Raw genomic sequence first — 20,762 nt, 5'->3', positions numbered from 1 at the left:
CTTTGATTGTTGTCTCCATGCACACTCTTTAATCATGAAATTTTGTGAGATTAAAGGAGCTCAAAGATGAACCCAATGGTTCAAATCTTGTTGAAAATGGACTTCCGATGAAGGAGATAGATCCCTAAAGACAATGCATTCCTATTAGAATATACATCAGCACCTTTAGAGAATTGAGGATGCAACCCCTTCCTCCACGTGTATTAAATAATCCCACACTTTTTAGGGGTGATAGAACATTGAATCAATAATCTAATGGTCCCGATCCCATGGGAAAATTCCTCATATCAAGGGAGAAATCTCAAATTTGGTGATCAGGAATCATCCTGACTGCATTGCATAAGGTATAAGGATTTCAAGGCTTTAATCACTGGGCAAGACAAATGATGAGTTAAGCCATCTCCGATTGATTTGAAACTTCAGGGTGATGGCTATAATACCTCGAACATAGGTCCTTGAGAATCTCACCTTAATTCCAAAACATAACGTTCTAGGGCCTCAGTCAAGGCATATCTTAACTGACGGTAGATACGGACATGGGTTAAGCCCGGTCCAAATATTTCCCAAGTTATATCACTCCTGGGCTTTAAGGCTTATAAGGCCTGGACATGTATATTTTCAAGGATTTACCTCAATATATCAACATATGGTGAGGTTACGCTTATGCTTCACCTGTTAGAACCCCACATTTTTACCCGATAGGTTAAAAGAATCATTGCTCATAAGTTATCATATTTATACATAACTGACGACAGATGTCGAGAAATCAAACCGTATCTAGTTCCTCCATATATCACATGTACATGCATATCATGCCTTAGGAGTGTATGTATCCTAGAACTTGTCTCCAAATAAGATGGCTTTAATTTTTTCGTTGATCTTGAAATATGCTCAGCTGATGAACTATCGCTATCATATCTTTATCGGTCGTAAGTTAGAACATTTAGGGACTAACTGACAGATTAAGGTTTCAAAAGCATATTTGGGCCTTCATATCACAAATCTTGAGCATATTTTTTTTTTTCTACCATATCTTCATTTCATGGAGCATGTCTGAGTAAGTTTTATCAAGAACCATTCTTGTATCTTATCGACCGTGGGTTATCCAGTGTGAGTCATAAGCTTCGTTGTATATCGATATTGATCGTTCGTTAGAACACACTTAGCCTTATGTGACTAAGAGACATATCCACCATTTCAAATCATACCTTCAAGGGATTTACTTATCGAATTTGCATATCCTTATTGAGCTTATGTTGAAGCCATTACTCGTAATTGTTTAAAGATATACTTAACCTGAGGCATATCATTTTAGTCATGATCATCTCATTCTCCCATTGAGCATTTGTCATCAAGAAATTCCAAAATAGGACAACCATCTAGACTTTGATGTCATGATGATGTCAACATAAATGGAAGATTATCGGGTCGCCATGTGGTCACCCTATGGCCACTTGGGTGCCACGTGGACCCTACTGGGATGTCTTCGTTTGGAATTTTCCCCAAACGAAGTGTAAAATGGGATTTTTGTGCCTTAAAAACTTTCAAACAATTCTCAAAAACTCCCACAAAAATCACATTTTTATCAGAAACTCATCTTTATTAATCAAAATAAAATGGTAAAAATGGTAAATGCGATATTTAGGCTTTAGATTAGGTATTGGCGTACTCCATTGGGCTAGTCCGGAATGGTGGTCCAATTTGTCAAGATGACCCAACGGGCCTATGTTCTACAATCTCTAGAAAAGACACATAATTTAGCCACATCAAAATCACTCTAATCAAGTTTTATTCATCTAATTCTCAATGGATTATAGGTGTACCCTTGTGGGACATATAAGTGCTCAAATACATGGGTCATCTCAAGGCACATGTACACTAGCCCTTCTTAAGTAAATCACACTATACAAGCGTGGCTTCCCAAAATATGACTGTAAATGCACATGTCGTGGTGTGGTCGAGTGTAAAGGTACATACCACTCCACACAGAGCCGATACTCAGATAGATACTCAGGTTCTTTGTATACTCATTTTGGATCTCCTAGCCCTGGCCAATCACCACAACCAAGAGGCATACTCATTTTCTCTCACTCACTCTCACTGATCGAGATAATCTTAGCTCCATAAATCTAACATTCTCCCACTTGGCGTTTTGAGGCCTTATATTCAGGATGGCTATCTCACATTCTTATACATACTCGCATACATACTTCATTCCCTCATATTCTCAAGAATTCTCAAGAAACTCAAGTATACTCACATTCTTAATATCAAATCACACAAGCATACTCATAATGATGACAATGATACTCAAGATAAATCATGACATAACCCATGATCTCAATATCACATGTGATCCATCCTATGCACACACATAATACCCATAAATCAAGCCAAATATTGTCCATATGCCATCTTTCGACATCATACTCATGCCAATGACTCATATGATACTCTCGTAGTTGTTAATGCAAAAGAAATCCTCATTTTTAATGATCACATATTCTCAGAGGCAGGTGGTATGCTCAAAAGAAAAGGATATGGGGGTTTATGGCATGGCTAAGAGTATAACGCTCATAAGAGCAGAATGGTGGACTAAGATTCGAGTAGCCTCCCACAAATGGTTACAATGATAATGTTTTTCTCAAATTCATGTTATAAACTTCAGTCTTTCCATTCTCATGTGTTCTTGTGCTTCCTATTTACTTTCATACAAGTTCTCATGCACATGCTGATACTATCTGATTATTCATGCTCATGTTTACAAGCACACATATGCTCACATATATGCTTATATCCATGTTATTATATGCTCTCTCAATACTCATTCATGTGTTCAAATGCTCACGACATTATGTTTATATCAAATCTCAAGTATCATATGTTTGTACTCGTACAAATTCTCATCATGTTCTCTCATTCATGCATTATTCTTAAACCTTCCTTATCATGGACTGGTATATTGTCCATTTGAAACTAGAGTGTGATAGTAGTGCTTGGATTTTTATGTACTTCACTGACAATCCGATTCCTTCACTTTCTCATGAAAACTATACTCGGATTTGTTGGCAAGTAGATGCCTTCGTGGATGGATCTTATCAGTCCCACCCCCATGATCACAAAGGTTCACTTATAGGTAACGAAGCATTTTTTGTTTTTTTTAAAGTTCGGAATATTTAGGACAAGATTTCATATGATGTGGGACTTAACAATGTTTAATGGAAGTCTCTTATACTTTAATCTCATAAGTCATCTCTTGGAAAATTAACAATTGCATTAATTGTATTCGTCTAGTTATCCCTTAAATAGTCACTAAGTGTGTGACTAGTCCACAAAATGAGGTGTCCTTACCACACATTGTCATATCACAACCCACAAATAAATATGCAGCCCTACATAAAGTCTCAAATTTTAATTAAAACATTTTCAAGTGGCTTGTGAATGCCCCACTAAAAGGTCTACTAGCCTTTAAGAGACTGGTAGAGGCTATCCAGTGGATCACCCATGTGAAAGTTAATGACTATGATTACCATGGCATGAAATATTTAGTCAAGTCAAGATTCTATGCATTAGCCCCACGTGATTGACCATTGAAAAATCAAAAGTTTAACATAGGAATGCCTAGCAACTTTTACAAGCGGCATTTCTTTAAGTGACTCAAGTTTTCAATGTGGCACAAAATCAAAAGCAAGAATACTTATAATGCAGCAGGAGAAATGACTCATAGGTTTATAGAAAGACCAATTTCAAATAAGAGTTCAAAAACTCATTTCGGTTCTCCACAAATCATTCTCATATAATGCCTCCTCTAAATCTCTCATAAGTGAAATATATTTGAGATAAAAAATTTCAAAATCAAGACCAAGACTCTCCTTTGAAGATGGTTTCACTATTTTACTTATCAAACATGCTCCCACTCAAACTAACATGGTTGTTTTTTAAAATAACTTGCATTATGGTTTTGAAAATACAAGCTCCTTTTAAGAAATACTTTAAAGGTCTCAAATAGAACTCTATTCAAAGCTTGTTGACTATGAGTTATTACAGAAGTCTATGACACATACTTATGTGGTCATACCATTATGCTAATGGAACCCCTTTAGGGTGAACCTCTAAACTAATATGATGTGGAGTTTTGTATAATCATAACCTTTATTGAAAAGTAAGGTAAATTTGAAATACACAAAATAGGAAAGATTCTCCTCTTTAGATTCTTATCCTCTTATGCTCAAACATTTGAAATTAGGAGATCCTGGTTGAGGAAAACAAGTATTTAAAACCAATTTCCTTTCATCGTTTGTTCTTAGTTATCACAATCCATTTGCATTGGATGTTCTCGATTTTTAAAATAGTAAAAAAATGCAACTTTAAGGAAAATCTTCTCAAACATGAAACCCTTTTTCATGACCAATGAGCCTAATTTGCCAGGTATTAATCGTCACATGTTACTCATAATTACTCCTAAACCATACTCACATGTATATACATGTATCATGCCAAGATCTAAGCATCACAAAGTATTCACCAAATGAGAATACAATTCTTGACTTCATCATCTTGGCATCTTAGAAAACTCAAAAGGATAAAGCATGACATACTCAAGACACATATCATAAGTTCTCATGTCACAAACATAAAAGATCTATTCCACATTACTCACGTAATCACATAAATAATCCTACAGACTCGATTTTCTTGAATATGCCATATACAATGGATTGATATTTTAAATTAAAGATCATTGATCTAGAATCAAAATACTCATGCATATGTCATGTGTCATTAACTCATATGAGAGTGTACACACACATCTAAATATCTCAATATGGAAGTACTGACCTTTCTCAAGTTTATAGCTTATGTAACTAGTCATTGCTTTCTGATCATAATAATCATATCACATGCTAAGATATTTAATTAATCATTAATCATAAGATAGCATGAAGTCAAGATGGTTGCTCTCAAACAAATTAATTCTTAATTCACTCAAATCATGCATAAAGGTAGGAAGAAGTCATGCCTTGTAATCTTTTAGTTATCGACTCACAGTGTGCCAACCCTTTCATCATCGATCCATGCTCTCCTTTCACCGTTTTGCCTCTGATTATAAACGTAGTTATGGCTTAATCCATCCTAGTGTGACTTTGGTCTTGTTTGGGAATACCCCCAGACACTTTTCAGGTGTATCTCAGAACTTCACAGAATATAGGATCTCGAGTATCAAGCTATGTCATCAACCTAAAAATTTTCTTAGCTACTTTGTGTTTGAACAACAAAAACCATTTATTATCAAACTATTAGGTAGTTTACATTAAGGGCTCGTTTGTAACAGTTTGCATATGGAAAACAATTTTCATATGCAAACAGTTTCTTGTGCAATAGCTTTCCAATCCTTTTTTTTTTCATGTTTGGTTCACATGGGTCATCAATTTCTGCAATAGCACCAATCCTTTTTTTTTTCATGTTTGGTTCACATGGGTCATTAATTTCTAGAACTCCTATGCAACCAGTTTCGTATGTTTGGTAACCCATGGGTAAACTATTTCCTAAAATCTTGATTAATACCCATTATGCAAATATAATCGATTTGATATCAACATCCATCCCATTATGATAATTTTTTTTAAAACATTCAATTTTGTATAATGTTTAAAAAAATAGATGGTTTAGATCACAAGTTTGGTTCACTTTATTAAATTATACAAACACCAAGCCTTGATTAACTAGTCTGTGCATTTTTATTTTTATTTTTAATCTCTATCCTATAAAATTAATGAAAAAATATTTGCAATACAAAATTTAAGGATACTTTTTCCATTCCAATGCAAGAATACATCTTTTAACACATGATGTCCATATCCAATCTCGAAATGCATAACAGCAGCGCAAGTACTATAAAGATGTGAAGAATACCATCACAACTATTGCATCCTAAACCCTATATCGATATCGCTCCAACATTGCATTAGCAATTTCTTCATGTAACTTTGTAGCAACATCATCCTCGCCCTCATTAAGAGTTATGGGTGGTTGCACCATTTGATCAGCATGTTCCACTATAACAATTTCAAACCTCAACTCTATTGGCTATGTGGTCTTTCAAGGCCTTAAATCCAATAGTCTTACGCTCAATGGGAGTTAGAGAGGGATTGAATCTGGGTGCTTGGCGTACTGGGGCCCAGACTCATATACACCGATTATTTGAGGCATTGAGTATACATTTTGAGAGTATAAAGTCTCAGGGAGGTGTGAAGGTCACCTCTCAGTCAGGACTATAATGATTAGAATATCTCATAGTTGATGTGATAAGCCAGAGCCTGAAGAATCCAATCGAGAATAATAGAACCCGAGTATTTAAAAGAGTATTCGCCCTATATGGAATGGTCAGCTCGTAGAACATGAACCCGTATCCGGACACGAGACCATTCCAGGGCATGTGCACCCATAGTCGTATGGGGAAGCCACTCTTTTATAGTGTTATCCGACTTAGAAGAGCTAGTGCGCATGTACTTTGAAATGACCCCTGTATTTGAGTAGGAACATGTCCCACAGGGGTGCACCAGTAATCCATTGAGCCCCTGATGACGGGAAGCTCTGGCTCAGTGACTTTGATGTGATCAATTATATGTCTCTACCATAGACTATAGAGCATAGGTCCATTGGGTCGGCTTGAGACACCGGTAGAGTGTCATTCAGGTTAGTCCGATGGAAGGCTCTGACTAGTGTTATAAGTCTAGAAATCTCATTTACCTTTGGCCTATATTAATATAAAATTGATGAGAAAATATTTTATATTGATGAAAAGTTGTGTAATAATATTGAGAAATTATTTAGAGAATTTTTGGGATTTTTTCAATTTTTTTTAAACAATAAAATATGATTTTCAAATTTGTTTGACAAAAATACCAAACAATGACAATCTATGGGGATGCCACATGGATCCCAAGTGGCCATAGGGATGCCACGTGATACCCCCACCTCCCCACTCATGGATGACATCATGTTGACCTCATATATATGTGGGGACCAATTTGTCATTAATTGTTTTGTTGGTATTATGTTATAACATGTTTTCTTGTTATTTAAAGCGTTATATATTGCTATGACTTAAGTTTGATTTAAGTCACATGTTTGTTTTGCTCATATATGTCATTTTTGGCATGCGTAAAGTAATGGAATTTTGAGAATTAATTTAATTCATAATATTATCCACATATGATTGTGTAGCATGTGAGTATATCTTACGTAGCACCACCTTATGAGCTTGACCCATATGAAACTTTAGTGTTGTTAAAATCCTATTGGTGATATCATAAGATATTGTATTCACATGTGTGGATGTCTCATATTACCTTTATGTCTATGTCCTTGTATTTTATTGACTCTAAAAAATTATTCAAAAACCATGGGCATAAGTGTAAACATGAATTTGAACTTAATGAAAAATAAAACATGGAGCCAAGGACTTCAAGGTAAAATGATTATAAACCTAGGTTTTAAGGAGTGAATGGTGTCAAAAGCTCATCCATTGATCTTGGTGATAAGATATGGATGAGTGGCTTGAATAAAAGCCTCTCATGTGCCATTGATTCTAAGACATCAAATATCAAGATCAAATCAATCTTTATGATCTAAGTATAAAAGTAACTTATGAGATCAATTATAACCCTAACTTGAGTATTCACTTCAAAGAGAGAGAGAGAGAGACCCACTGACAAAAATGTAGTCACCCATGAGGCCATCTTCTTTCTTGAGCTTTCATTTGAAACCTTTCTATGGAGTAGTTCATCATTTATGTGATCAAGCTCATAATATTGCTTCATTAAGGTACTAAGTTTTCTTCCCATAGTTTTAATTCCCACCTCATTTTTATTATCAAAAGCTTGCTGTAATTCTTAATTTATATTTCCTTTCTTCATTTTTTGTCATGAAAACTTAATATTTGAAGAGTCCCAAAGAAATAGTGCAGTCCATCCACATAGTATGTCTAGACTAACTTGCTTACTCCATAATCTAGAGTAGTTTCAACTTTATTTCTTGATCTTATTTTTTTGAAATTTTTACTGAGAATATACAACTGATGAAAGGTTTATTTTATCATATTTGAGCATAAGAAATAGTCTATTGAGTTCCCCTTTTAATGTTGAAAAGTTCGTGTGGTTCCTTATGGACCACAAGGTGTAGTTTCACCATAACTTCTTTATTTTATGTAGCATCTCTCTCAAACTTTGAAGGGCTATTTTGATACATGTCTCTCTCATGATTTGATCCCCATTAAGTTAAATAAATATGATCATTTGGTCATTGAATTGATCTCCTTGAGTTATTATTATCACTCGTGCCTTAAACAATGGGACAAAATTAAGTCCTCAAAAGGCCCTTTCGTGGCCCTGGAACAAAGGATTCGAACCATAGTTTCCCCACGTATGTTTGTTTGTTAATTTGATGTATTTACAGTTATTAAATGGATTCTTGATTGGTTAAATTGAGTATGTTGTGTGAATATTGAGATTGTTCTTTAACTTGCATTATGAGCTTTAATGCTATGCATTATTGTTTATGCGAATTGAAATCTTATTGATATATTATGATCAAGTTTATGATGTGTATGAGATATTATGATATATGATGAGGATGAATAATGAAGATGAAATTATCATATAATTTTGATATTATGAGGAATTACGAGCGCAAGTCATGCAATATGTTGTAGAGATGTACAATGTGAATATTTGAATATTGTATTCAATTTAATTGATTTTTTTAGTAAGAGATTCGTTAGGGACCTATTAGGGTTAAATTTTATTATCCAAATGTATATAAACCATGTTTGTATGCTAGAATATATGTATTATGGTTTTGTATTAAGAAATTCATGCATTTAAACCCTTGAGTTTTTATACAAAGGAAATTTTTTAAAAGATTGCATTTGTAACCCATTAGTCTTATACCACCAACAAATGATATCAGAGCAAGGCTCTAATATGGTCCCTTAGTCCTCCTATATTGTGTATAATTTAATTTTTAAATTGCATAAATACTAGATCATGATTGCCATGATGTATATGCTTTGAATTTGAGAATTGATAGTATCATTAGCATGAGAATTGTGAATGAATATTTTTCAAAACTGTTGTATATTTGTAAGAGAATGGTAGGGCATTCAATACTTTATATAAGATAATATTATTTGGTAGTATTTTGTGTTATTGAGTTTATTTTCATATAGAAAAGGTCTCATAATAATATTGTGTATATTTTGGATGTTATTGACCATTTATTAAAGTGTGTCGAATCTGAGAAAGACATTTTCAAGAACTTTATACCTTTTTCAGTGGGGGTTTGATTAATCAAAACTTATGGGAATAAATTAGGACCACTTTGTACTTTTGAGAAATCGAGTCTAGTTTAAATGTACATTTGGGCTCATAGAAAAATTCCCCATATTTGGAAATTATTGTCATTTTACTTGAGGGCTATCATACTGTTATTTCTGCTACACAAAGCAAAAATTGTTATGAGAATCATGTTATTTGATCCACTTCGGACCATTATTCAATGCTACTTTCTAAATGAAGTTGTCTAATTTTGAGTTTGTTTTATCTAAGAATAAGTCTAATGATTAAATGATGTGTAAATTTAAAGTTATGTCCATTGAAATGTACCGTACTCATCATGAAAAAATAGAAAAACATTATTTCCTATATCCAATGTGTGAGAAGGGCATCGATACTGTATATTTTTGTAATCCCACTATGAAGTATACGTTGTTGAAATCCTTGTGAGTTCTTAGGGTGTTTTAGATCAGTGAGAGAATTATATAAATCCCATCGAATCGTGAGTGTTAAGTTTTAATACCCGATACCCGAGTCTTGGTTTCGATCTGGACTAATCCCGGATAGTGAGTGATGAAGTTGACAACAAGACTAAAGACACATGTGGATGGATGAGATAATGATCATAGTTACAAAAGAGAGAAATAAAAGGTGAACCAAATCACAGATCGAAAACAAAGGTGTTGGCACATTATGACTTGGTCACTTTAAAATCATAAGGTACGACTTCTTTCTACTTATGAACATGATTTTAATATATTGAGAATTCATTTCTTAGAGAACAACCATTTTGGTTTTATGATATCATGTGAGCAATTATTGGTAGAATATCTTGATGTATTATATGAGTTTAATAATTAGAAGGTTTGGACTCGTCACATAAGCTATAAACTTGAATTAGACCGATACTTACATATTGAGATTTCGAATGCTTGTGTCCACTCTTATATAAGCTTAAGGCATATGGAATATGTTTAAGTAATTTAATTATAGATCTATGATCTATGATTCAAATTACCGATCCTATGGATATGGCTAATTCAAGATATATGACATATGTAAGGATTGCACTTGTGATTGTTTGAGAATTATGAGATATGAGAAATGTTTATTATTTGTGAGTTACTTCATAATTTGAGAACTCATGAGATGTATCATGAATATGGCATTGACTAATTCTTATGGTGCCTCAAGCTACACGCTTTAATATTTTGAGCTTTCTTAAATGATGAGATAATGTGATGTATTATATTATCATACTATAAGTACTTAGTGATGTATGATCCCGCCATAATTCTTATGTGAGTAAGTGAATGTGGTATTATGTTATGAATGTCATATGAAGATTATTACATAGAACGTTAGGCTCAATGGTCATGAAAAAGGATTTTCATGTATGAGATAACATTTTCCTTTATAGTAACATGTTTTTCACTATTTTGGAAATTGAGATCAATCGAACCAAAATGTATCTTAAGTATGGATTGTAACAATTAAGAAAATGTGATGAAAGAGATTTTATCTTAAACACTTGTTCTTCTGAATGAGAATTTCTATATTTAAAATTTTTTAGCACAAGAGAATGTTAGAACCATAAAAGGGATTCCACACACATTTTGTGTATTGCTACTTTATATTGTCTTTCTATTAAAGAGTTATGACTATGCTAAACTTCATATTTTTTCCATTTTGGAAGATCACCCTTATAGAGGGTCTTTTAACATTATGGTATGACCACATAACCATTTGTCATAATATTTTGGAGTATCTCATAGTCATCAATCTTTGAATAAAGTCATTTTTTAAACCTTTGAATTTTTACTTAACAGTAAACTGCTTTCTAAGACACAAATTCAAGTTATTTTGAAAGGCAACTTTGTTGGTTTCAGTAGGAGCATCTTTAATAAGTGTAAATAGTAAAACCACATCATCCTCAAAGATAGAACCCTGGTATTGATTTTAAAAACACTTATATCTCAAATTAATTTCACTTATGAGAAAATTGGAAGAGGCGTTGAATTATAATGATTTGTAAATAAAAGCCGAAAGGAGTGTTTGAACTCTTATGTGAAAATTGATTATTTTATAAACTCATGGGCCATTTTCTTCCACTGCATTATAAGTATTATTGTTTTCATGTAGTGCCACAGTGAGAAGTTTTAAGTCACTTAGAGACATGTCAATTGTTAGAGTTGTGAAGCATCTCTTCGATAGATTTTTGAATTTTCAATGATAAATTGTGTGACATTATGGTAATAGATCCTCACTTGTCTATACATGCATTCATGCCATGGTGATCATATGCGTTCAATTTCATATAGATGATCCACTAGATAGCTTCTACCGGTCTCTAAAAGGCTAGTAGGCTTTTTAGTGAAGTACGCATAAGCCACTTGAAAATATTTTTAGTAGTATATGATACCTTATGTAAAGATTCATATTTATATGTGGATTATGACATGATTATATAATGATAAGGACACCTCATTTTGTGGGCTAGTCACACTAATAGTGACTATCTATGCATGGACAATATGTATGACTTAATGCAATTGGTTGATTATCATGAAATAATTTGTGAGGTTAAATGTGAGAGAAATCCAATAAACTTTGATGAGTCCTACATTATATGAACTATTGTCCTAATTGATTCGAACTTATAATGTGTTTGGTCACTCGGACATGTATAATTGAACCTCTCTTGATCTTGAGATTGGATCTAATTAATAGGTTCATAATGACACCTGTTAGTCATATAATCCGAGTGTAATATCAATAAGAGATTGAATGTATTGAATGGTGAAATGCTTGAAAGTTCAAGCACTACTCCCACACTTTGGTTTTGAATGGATAAAGTACCAGTTCGTAACTAAGGAAACTTTAAGAACAATGAATGAGATTAAAGCATGATTTTAATGAACTTTTGTTCAAATAAAAATTTGTGTTACTTGAGAATTGATATGTACATAGAGTTGTGAACTTTTGAATACATGAATAAATGTTGAGAGAGCAAGTAAGAAGATAGATGTGAACATATATGTCAATCTTTATAAACATAAATTATCATGAATATGTACATAAAAGTACTGTACTCTTTACCAGACTTTATGTTCTCATATTTCTTTTCCTTTAGGGATACCCATTGCATTCTTAGAATATATGATTGTTGAAGATGATGATTCCTTCCGCAATTAGCACCTAGTAGGTTAGCATGTCAAGCATTAGCGTGAGAATGATGTGATATATTGACACATAAACTTTATGATATTTGATTAAATATGTGGATGAAAGAGATCGAACAAGACATTTAAATTGTGATTTGTGGTTTATGTGATATACACCAGACATAGAAAGAGTACTTGACAATTTGCTTTTGCGATTGCATATGTTTGACCACACTTACTTTTATTAGTTCATAACTATTGATTACATTAATAGACCATGTTGATTGACTATGCTTATGGAGTATACAATGGTTTATATTTATGCATGATATGAGATTGAGAAAGTTAACTTGGTTGTTGATACTTGCCCCCTTGCATGATATGAGTGTCGCTTTTCTGGTAGAGAATGGATGTTTTAAATTAAATCATTGTGTATAAGAAGGAGAGAGGGAATCATTCATAAGGCCTCAAAAGGCCAAGTGGAAGAATGTTGACTATGTGGTCTTTCAAGGCCTTAAAGCTAATAGTCTTATTATGTTCAGTAGGAGTTAGAGAGAGACTGAATCTGGGTGCTTGGCACAGTGGGGCCCAGATTCATATACATCGAGTATTTGAGGCTATGAGAGTATACATTTTGAGAGTGTGAAATCTCAGGGAGGTGTGAGATCACCTCCCAATCAGGACTATATTTATTAGAATGCCTCATAATTGATGTGATAAGCCATAGCTCAGATAATCCAATCGAGAATAATAAAACCCGAGTATTTAAAAGAGTATTCGTCCTGTATAGAATGGTCGATTCATGGGACATGAGCACGTATCTTGGCACAAGATCGTTCCATACCATGTGCACCCACAGTCGTATGGGGAAGCCACTCTTCTATAGTGTTATCAGACTTAAAAGAGCTAGTGTGCATGTACTTTGGGATGACCCTTGTATTTGAGTAGAAACATGTCCCATAAGGGTACACTAGTAATCCATTGAACCCTTGGTGGCGGGAAGCTTTGGCTTAGTGACTTTGATGTGACCAATTATGTCTTCCTATTATAAACTATGGAGAATAGGTCTATTGGGTTGGCTTGAGACACCGGTGGAACGTCATTCAGGTTGGCCCAATGGAAGACTCTGATTAGTGTTATAAGTCTAGAGATCCCATTTACCTTTGGCCTATATGAATCTAAAATTGATGAGAAAATATTTTATATTGATAAAAAATTATATAATAATATTGAGAAATTATTTACAGAATTTTTAAAATTTTTGGAGATTTTTTCAGTTTTTTTAAAACAATAAAATATGATTTTCAAATTTGTTTGACATAAATACCAAATAAGGACATTCTATGGGGATGCCACATCACACGCCTACCTCCCCACTCATGCATGACATTATGCTGACATCATATCTACCCACTCATGCATGACATCATGTTGACATCATATTTATGTGGGGACCTATTTGTCATTAATTCTTTTGTTGGTATTATGTTATAACATGTTATCTTGTTATTTAAAGTGTTATATTTATTTATAACTTAAATTTGATTTAAGTCACATGGTTTTTTTGCTCATATATGCCATTTTTTGCATGTGTGAAGTCATGAAATTTTGATAATTAATTTAATTCATATTATTATCTACATATGATTTTGTAGCATGTGAGTATATCTTATGTGACACCACCTTATAGGTTTGACTCATATGAAACTTTAGTGTTGTTAAAATCCTATTGGTAGTGTCATAAGATATATTATTCACATGTGTAGATATCTCATATTACCTTTATGTCTATGTTCTTGTATTTTATTGATTCTCACAAATCATTCAAAACCATGGACATAAGTGTAAACATGAATTTGGATTAAATGGGAAATAAAACATGGTGCCAAGAACTTCAAAGTAAAATGATTATAAACCTAAGTTTTAAGGAATGAAAAGTGTCAAAAGCTCATCCATTGATCTTGGTGATAAGATATGGATGAGTAGTTTGGATAAAAACCTCTCATGTACCATTGATCTAAAGCATCATGGATCAAGATCAAATCCATCTTTATGATCTAAATACAAAAGTAACTTATGAGATCAATTAAAACTCTAACTTGAGTATTCACTTCAAAAAGAGAGAGAGAGAGAGAGCTTGACAAAAATGTGGTTACTCATGATACCATCTTCTTCCTTGAGCTTTCATTTGAAACCCTTCCATAGAGTAGTTCATCATTTATGTGATCAAGCCTATACTATTGCTTCATTAAAGTATTAATTTTTCTTCTAATATTTTTAATTCCTACCTCATTTCCATTATCAAAGATTGTTGTAATTCTTAATTTACAGTAGCTTTTTTCATTTTTTGTAATGAAAACTTGATATTTGAAAAGTCCTAAAACAATAATATAGTCCATACACATAGTATGTGTAGACTAGCTTGCTTCCTTCATGATCTTGAGTAGTTTCAACTTGATTTCTTGATCTTATTTTTCTGAAATTTTTATTGAGAATATACAACCGATGAGAGGTTTATTTCATCATATTTGAGCATAAGAAATAATCCATTGAGTTACCTTTTCAATGTTAAAAAGTTCGTGTGGTCCATTATAGACCACATGGTGTAATTTCACTGTAACTTCCTTATTTTATGTAGTATCTCTCTCAACTTTGAAAGGCTATTTTGATACATGTCTCTCTCATGATTTGATATCCATTAAGTGAAATAAATATGTTCATTTGCTTCCTATTGGATTGTTCTCCTTGAATTATTATTATCACACGTGCCTTACACAATGGGACAAGATTAAATCCTCAAAGGCCCTTTAGTGGCCTTGACACAAAAGGTTCGAACCATGGTTTCCCCATGTATGTTTGTATGTTAATTTGATATATTTACAGCTATTAAATGGATTCATAATTGGTTAAGTTGAGTATGTTTTGTGAATATTGAAATTGTTTTTTAATCTTGCGGCTTGAGCTTTAATGCTATACATTATTGTTTACGCGAATTGAAATCTTATTGAATTATTATGATCAAGTGTATGATATGCATGAGATATTATGATATATGATGAGGATGAAGGATGAAAATAAAATTATCATATAATTTTGACATAATGAAGAATTACGAATGCAAGTCAAATATGTTGTAGAGATGTCAAATATGTTGTAGAGATGTACAATGTGAATATTTGAACAGTGTATGCAGTTTAATTGAATTTTTTAGTAAGGGAATTGTAAATAACCTATTAGGGTTGAATTTTATTATTCAAATGTGTATAAACCATGTTTGTAGGTTGAATATTATGATTTTATATTGAGATATTTATGCATTTAAACCCTTGACTTTTTATATAATGGAAATTTTTTAAAAGATTGTATTTCTATCCCTTTGATCTTATACCACCAAGAGACTCCTCATTAGTGAGGATAATTCTTACACCATTTGATCTGCATGTTCCAATACAACATTTTCAAACCTTGACTCCTCATCAGTGAGGACAATTCTTGTCATCCTGATATAGTTGTGTAATATGCATGTTGCTATGACGATATTGACTTGAGTTTCAAATGGGTAGAGAAATTGCTTCTGTAAGATTGGGGGGCGGGGGTGTCTTCCATAGGCCAAATGTACGTTGAACAGCATTTCGCAGTAAAGAGCGTAGATAATTAAATATTTCTTGTCTTGTCCTGGGATTATTAGCACCTCCATAATCCTGAAGATGAAGATGGTAACAAGTTGCACTATGGTATCATGAACCCACACATATAGCCTGCATCTAGGAGGTAGAATTTACCTGAACAAATACGACCGGCACATAAATGAGTGCATTTTAATAAAATTCATAGTGTTACCATGCATGAAATCATATTCAATATTAAGAAAACACAAATTGAAGTACATCAGGTTTCAACAACCAAAAAAAGGGTATAGTACTGTTAAGAAAACACCAAATTGAGATCCATTCATGAAGGCAATTCACAATGGTGAAGGGTGATAAACACTACCCTTCACTCTATCTGCCACAACTAAAACATGTGAAGCAAATTGCCTCCCTTTGTGACTTTGTGTAATCTAGAGAGATTGTATCTTAACATTGTGATCACAACCGCATCAAATAAACTCACAATGTTAAAATAACAATCATTAATGAGCCCAAGATCATAATCATTAAGGAGTTCAAAATTGATATATTAAAAAATTGATATATAAAATAAGCCATAACCCGTTACATACGTGTTATACATGTATGTGGATGGCACCCCTCTCAATACTCCCAAGCCATTTTAATCATTCTTAATCATAATGTTGCTTTTATCATTCACTTTATTGTTTCTCAAAATATCTTGTTTCATCCAAATCAAATAATCAAAGAAACTTTTAACAATATAAAATGCCTGCAGTTAACCTCAAATCATTTAACAAAGACTAAAATGCATGCATTTAACCTCAAATCATTTAACATTGCATTTTATTCAACCAAATTTCTAAACGAATGTTCAAAATTCACACCGATCCTATTACAATTCCGATACAAATCTAGAACTTGAATGTCACTTGATATCCATATTAAATTGAGTTTAAATGAACCATATTTGCTTCAAAGTTCAAACAGTCTCTTGCACGATGAATATAAGCTAGCAATTAACATCAAACTAGTCAACATTCTAAACAACAATGATCAATGAATAGCCTGGCATCACTTGCAATCATCGATCCAATAGCAGTGAACACAACAAAAATCTAAGATCATCGCTTAATCCACAATCATTTCTAGTGCACATCTGCATGGTTGTCACAGGTGACATCAGAATCCAAAGAGTATACATAAAAAAAGTCCTCAATTCGTCCATATAATGATGTCAGCAACATTACTCAAACTTCCTTTTCCTTATAATTAAAGACAATTATCTACCAACAACAAAAGAACCATAAAGAAAGCAGAATGTAGCATAGCATATTAGCTTGTGCTGATGAGCTGAGAGCATCAAACACTTCAGCACTGGTTGCACTCATACCAATCTAGATAAACATGAATATGGATTTCTCACAATAGAGTTCCATCCCCTTTTCTAGTAAATTCTCAAATAATTATAACATATCTTTATATTCATAACAAAAAGATCAAAATTTCTAACGGAAAATAAGTTTATAAGGGTAGGTCCGGAGAATTACAAATGTTAATAGTGTGGCATCTTGGAAGTGCTATTACTTAGATACCTAAAAAGTGTAGCATCTTGGAAGTTCTATTACTGATGAAATCTACATTCTCAAATATCTCAGTTTCCATATCATCAACAAACAGGAAAAATTCCAGAGGCTTATTGTATGGCGAAGGGGGCGAACACAAGCTCTATTTGGTGAATTGGGATACCGTCTATAGACCAAGTGGCCAACATTGGCGGACACCTTGGGAATAATCAAAAAAAGAAAGATAAATATTAAATGGCAAGCAATGATTAAAAAAATACCACTCTCACAAGAAATCATATATAATGCTAACAGCTAGCTAGGCATGTTCAAAATTCTCTTCCATGGGTGTTGGTGATAATGCTAACAGCTAGAAAGGCATCTAGTCAAGACTAAACACATGTATCTAAACATAAGCATATAAGCTAGCAACGCATGCAGTCAAGATTCTCCTTGCTTCTCAATATTCTTTGTTAGTTCAAAGCTTGTAGGTCAAACTATGCATCTTCTTTTCCATGATGATTAACTGTTTAAGACATGAAGCAATGGGTACTTCAAATGGATGAAATCACATAATTTAGGAAGCTCAAAGCTTCCTAAATTTCAAATGGCTTTGAGAAACTGAGAACTTTAAAATTTTCAAATAATTTAGGAAGCTCTAAGCTTGAAAAGATTATCAACTAATTCAAAAATATCTAAACTTTATTAGATTAGGCAATGCTAAAGGGCAAGAGCACTATTACAATCCGAAGAGCATAAAATAAATCTTCATGTTGCAGAGAGACAAAGTGAGATTGAGAAAATAAGATGGTAACAATGATGCTTTTAAATGCCTTACTAAACCAAGCAAGGTTATGGGTTTTGACTGGATAACAATGATGTTTTTAAATGCTTTTAGAAACTACAAAAAACTCGAGGAATAAAATACTTGAGCCACCATCAAGCCTTTCACTCACTTATGTAAAGTTTTGCACATATTAGAAGGAACAACAACACTAACGATTTCTGACAGTTGCTTCCAAACATTCACGATTTCTGCTCATCATATAAATCAATCCATCTATCAGTTGGTCTTCACATAACACTAATGATGGGACTACACTATCAGTTGGTCCGCACACAACTCTAACCATCAAAAGCTTTAGGGCCCACATCAGATATATTGTGGTCCTAGGAATCTCAATGAATGGACACATACCTTATCCTTAAGCTTAAAAGGCTTGTGTATTAAGCCTGCAAGCACTTTCATCTGAAAAAGCATGTAAAATGTTTCTTGGGTATGGTATTTTTCTTTTCAAGGGAAGCATTTCATAATCCATACCCACATTTTTAAATACCAGCAAGAAATTAAAAAAAAAACAAAAAACAAAAAACAACAAATTTTGGCAGAGCAAATTGTGCTTGTTTGTACAACCAACGCAACAAAATCGGAAACATAAACAGTAAGAAAAAACAAAAAAAGCCAAAAATTTCTACAGAACAAATTGTGCTTGCATGGACAACCCAAACAGCAAAACAGCAACATACTCAGTAAGTAAAACCGGAAAAAACTAAAAAAAAAAAATCAACAAATTTCTTCAGAAAAAAGTGTGTTTGTATGCTCAACCTATACAACAAAACCAACAAGACAAAAAAACACAAAGTAGCACATTTCTACAGAGCAAAAGTGTGCTTGTTTGCGCAAGCCCTACAACAAATTACAAAAACCACAAGAAAAACCAGCAGGAAATAATTAAAAAGAAAAAAAAATAAAACAAAAAAGCCATACCCACATTTTCTTACAGAGCAAATTGTGTTTCTATGCTCAATAAAATAAGAAAATAAAAAAAGGTAACAAATTTCCCTAGGAAAATCATAGTGCAAAAATGTTTGCATTAGTCATTAAAAAAAACGCTATCTAGAGGGAAAATACACGAAAATCACAAAAATAAAATAAATATCCTTGTTGAAGAAGATGAGGTATTTTGTATGGTGGTTCGTATGAGGGAAACCTACCTTGTTTGGGGAAGAATCTTTACAATATGATGAAGAACAAGTAGCGAAAAAAAAAACCGGCAAAGAAACAAAACAGTCTTACCTTGAAGAAGATGAAGCTTGCAAATGGATCCTTGCAGAGGGTTGGGAGAGAGGCAAGACGCAGAGGGTTGCGAGAGAAAGGCAAGGGTTTGTGAGAGGGCTGTGAGAGATGGGCGAGGGTTTTGTGAGAAGAGGCGAGTGCGAGGGTTCGATGCAGGATTTTTTGTCCGTCATTTTTTTTGGGCCGAAATGATTTTTGCGTCCGCGTCTCGGCAACTTCCTCCGCACCTGGTAGGGTGGGGATTACATTTCACGTAATTGCCTCCTTGTGGTACCAGGTGGGGATTACATTTGACGTAATTGCCTTCTTGTGGTGGTAAAACCATTTCTTAAGGAAAAGGTTTTCATCGACTTTACCCATGAACCAAACATGTATTATGTTTCTTATGCAACCTGTTTCATGAGGCAAGTTTTCACATAAGCCAAATGAGCCCTAAGTGTAACTGAAAATGCAAAATTCCATAATCAAATTACAAAGCTTTGTTATGCATTTGACGTAGTACGTTTAACTAAGATGAAGTTACCTATATCCATGAGAGTCACATGGTTACCCAAGGGTTGAAAACTAGCTTACTCAAAAAAATTTGAATGAAAAAGAATAGAATCTGACAAACTTGTTCCCAAAATTTTTAATGATTCATTCGTTGAACTTGCTATACTTTTCGTGGGGCTGCAACAGGGCTTGAGATATGTGGGTTTTTGAGAGAGAGACGTTGTGGTATGTTGGGGTTGCAACAGGGCCTAGAGAGCGGTGGCTTTTTGACAGAGAGGGAGAGATGTTCTAGAGAGTGGGTTATGCAAGAGGCTTGAGACCTTTGGGTATTTGAGAGAGAGATAGAGAGATGTTAACTGGATATTTAGATAAAAGGAAAAGGGTGTTATTTCATCTTTTGTTTGGGTCAATAATATATGGTCAAAGGGATCCAGAACGTTGGAGGATACAAAAGATTAAGACGTTGCTAAAAATATTTTGAATCATTGACTCTCTTGAGAAACGGGTACCAAAAAACG

The 20,762-nt window shown here is 33.5% G+C and overlaps 2 long non-coding RNA genes across 2 annotated transcripts in view; one reads left to right on the top strand and one right to left on the bottom strand.

Annotated features, from left to right (window-relative positions):
* Positions 1-15,827, top strand: part of LOC148779452 (uncharacterized) — a 34,887-nt gene extending 19,060 nt beyond the window's left edge. Inside the window, exon 2 of the long non-coding RNA XR_016045687.1 lies at positions 3,077-15,827. This is a non-coding gene — a long non-coding RNA (uncharacterized LOC148779452). The remainder of the gene's footprint in view (positions 1-3,076) is intronic.
* LOC110008564 (uncharacterized) lies at positions 14,982-20,579 on the bottom strand. The gene is made up of 3 exons (XR_002283532.2): positions 20,276-20,579; positions 19,753-20,144; positions 14,982-16,281 (listed from the first exon to the last, which is right to left on the bottom strand). It is a non-coding gene; the product is annotated as an uncharacterized LOC110008564 (long non-coding RNA).
* Positions 20,580-20,762: the final 183 nt, after the last annotated feature.

The sequence above is a fragment of the Amborella trichopoda genome, chromosome 12, assembly GCF_054954075.1.
Source record: "Amborella trichopoda isolate Santa Cruz 75 chromosome 12, AtrichopodaSantaCruz75HAP2 v2.0, whole genome shotgun sequence".
Taxonomy (NCBI): domain Eukaryota; kingdom Viridiplantae; phylum Streptophyta; class Magnoliopsida; order Amborellales; family Amborellaceae; genus Amborella; species Amborella trichopoda.
Note: the sequence above shows the minus strand (reverse complement) of the source record. Positions and strands in the feature narration are given on the sequence as shown.